The sequence below is a fragment of the Frankliniella occidentalis genome, unplaced genomic scaffold (genome assembly GCF_000697945.3).
Source record: "Frankliniella occidentalis isolate FOCC.00 unplaced genomic scaffold, Focc_3.1 Scaffold210, whole genome shotgun sequence".
In the NCBI taxonomy this organism is placed as follows: Eukaryota; Metazoa; Arthropoda; class Insecta; order Thysanoptera; family Thripidae; genus Frankliniella; species Frankliniella occidentalis.
The window spans coordinates 68,384-71,064 of NW_026267336.1; the positions used below are offsets into that span (position 1 = coordinate 68,384).

Genomic DNA, 2,681 nt, shown 5'->3' on the forward strand with positions numbered 1-2,681 from the left:
TAAGTGTCGGTCAAAATTTGTCACTTCCCATGTTAAGTTGACTGGACGTTTCCAGTAGTAGTGAACAACATATCAAAATATGGGAACACATTTTTTTGGTAACTTTATGCACTTGGGTTGGACTTAGCCATTTACGTGCGTCTCCCCACTCCCCGTAATTATTTCTAAATGTCACCAAAATTATTAAATATCTCATGTAACGTTGTCTGGATGTGTCGCGTTATGGTTAACAACATATCAAAAGGTGGAAAACTTTTTTGGCGCAAATGTGCTTTTACAAGTTGTTTACGCTTTGCTGTACGTTTGAATTCGCGCGATTCATGCGCGCTTCACCCGGAAAACGGGCAGGGCGGAAGCCGGCCGGCAGCCGCAGCCTAACCTGCAACTTGGCCATGTGCTTGTCGTGTTGTTTGTAAACAGAGTCAGTATTTTCTCATATTTTTGTAGTTTTTAACTATTTCTCAAAGTTTGAGTTATTTTCCCTTATTCACTCGGGTATAGTGAATTAGTAGAAATGTTAGCAAAGCGATTGAAAAGACCGAATTGTTTAAAACAAATCAAATCTGAAAGCCAACCCCCTGCAACTCTCAAGAGAAGTTTTCGTGCAATCTTTTCACAAAACTTTGTAATAGTCAAGACTACCCTCAGTTATTTTAGTGTTTCTAGTATTGAGTGCATTTCAAGAAACAACATGCAGAGGAAAGTGTTGAACTTCAGTGTGGACCCAACCTGATCTATACTCAGGCAGCCACAAGGTATGTATACTTTTACTTGCATTGTAGCCTGCAAAGTGTGTTTGCTTTCTTTGCTCTCAGCAGCCATGCCTTAACAGTTCCATGAAAAGTTCCCATGTCTAATGCAGATTTTAAAAGAGAATAAGTATTATGTTGATCTGTTCTTAGGGTATCGACCTGCTGAACTTTTCAAACAACATCAAGCGGCCCAGCCAGTATGAAAGATGAGACTAACTTTATGAAAATAGGTGAGTTGATCTGGAATGTTTACCTATTACACTGGAAATGATAGCTTTTTTTTATCTACATAAATAGTTTGTGGTGCATGTTGTCACTTAAAGAAATATTTTAAAGAATTTTTTGGTTGCAAGTTATAACATTACATTTAATTTATTCACCTCTTAAATTTTGAAGTGTTAGGAGTGATACGTTTTAAAAATAATGATTAGTCAGAATATGTAACGTAGGTTTATGCTAATCATCAGTAAAGTAGCCTTCACTTTACTGTTATCAACTGATGTATTCATAGAAAACTGATTTTTTATTCAGATGTGATAGCTGAGTTATATTTTTGTTCGAACCAAGGTGTTGAAAAACATCTAATTGTTACTAGGAAATTATTTTTGTAGTGCTATTACCATAACAGCTGTTTTATAGGTTCAACATATTTAGCAACTTTCCGATCAGTCTTAGGCCGTTAATTGTGGAGGAATAGATTGTACCCTGTTGACCCTGTGCATAAGAAATATTAGGGTGCATGTCATCACATGTTTGAATAAATACCAATAGGCTAGTTATCCTGGATTTTTTTTTTTTACTTAGGGGGTCTAGTCTGGTGCAGAGTTTTTTTCTAATTCTATTAATGTTAATGTTACCAAAAGTTACAAAAAGTCAATAGACAACCTTGTTATTAGCAAAAACACCACTTCAGAAAAGGACTTATCTGAACTCTAGCTTGCACGCAACATTCTTTCTGAACCTAATGATTTTAAAACTCCCCGTAGTGTTCAATCACATCAGAATATCTAAATCTGTAAGTTATGAGAGCCCTTATTAATAGTTTTTACCACAGATAGGTTTTGATCTATTACGTTCAACCAAAATATAATAAGGAGGCAAAACGGAAAAGAACTAAATATCCCTGGGTCAAAAATCATGGTGGGGGACTCTTATTATTTATAGGTTTCAGGCTCCTGATTTTAATAAAAGTAACGGAGAGCTTGTAAGCCAGTATGTTGAGAGGGACTATAGTGCGTAATCTTAAATTCTAGTAAGTTTATTTTAAGTGGTTTTTGGCTAATAACTATGGTTTCCCATGACTTTTTCAAGCTTTTGGGAACAGGGATGAAATCAGAACAGTTTTCTGCACCAGAAGTCACCATATTTTTTAGCAATCAAGCCATTTTGATTATTTTTTATTTTGGACTCATGAACTTCACTGTGTCTTATTTTTTTTTTTCATTTTAGCAGCCCCCCCCCCCTTCTTCCCTTTTCCCCCGGCTCACCCAATAGATCTTGGGATGTTTTCCAATACTTCATTAGTTTAAACACCTGGACATTGTTTTAACCAATTGTCAAATTCTCATACTCACTGTCACTATTTTCATTTTTTTACTCATTTTGATGAATTTGCACTATTTTTACTAAAGCATACATACTAACACTACTTTACCTAATGAAGATGTTTTTCTTTCTCGTTTCAGCTGTCATCAAAGGTACCAATTCTATCTATCAAGAAAGTCCACTTCTGTTATTATTTTTGAATTTTTTTTTAGCCTTTCCTTACAACAGGAATATCTGTGCTTTTACACTAAACCTTTTGTATACCTAGACAATTTCTGTATTGATCTGTTGTTCGATTTATCAATAAATATGTCAATTTTATTTTAATTATGTTTACCATTATTTATAGCAGTGCACCTGTGAGCGAGGGGAAGGCGGGGAGGG

The 2,681-nt window shown here is 35.2% G+C and overlaps 1 long non-coding RNA gene across 1 annotated transcript; it reads left to right on the forward strand.

Annotated features, from left to right (window-relative positions):
- The first annotated feature begins 6 nt into the window (after positions 1–6).
- Positions 7–2,624, forward strand: LOC127750562 (uncharacterized). The gene is made up of 3 exons (XR_008011747.1): positions 7–755; positions 903–982; positions 2,438–2,624. It is a non-coding gene; the product is annotated as an uncharacterized LOC127750562 (long non-coding RNA).
- The last annotated feature ends 57 nt before the right edge of the window (positions 2,625–2,681 follow it).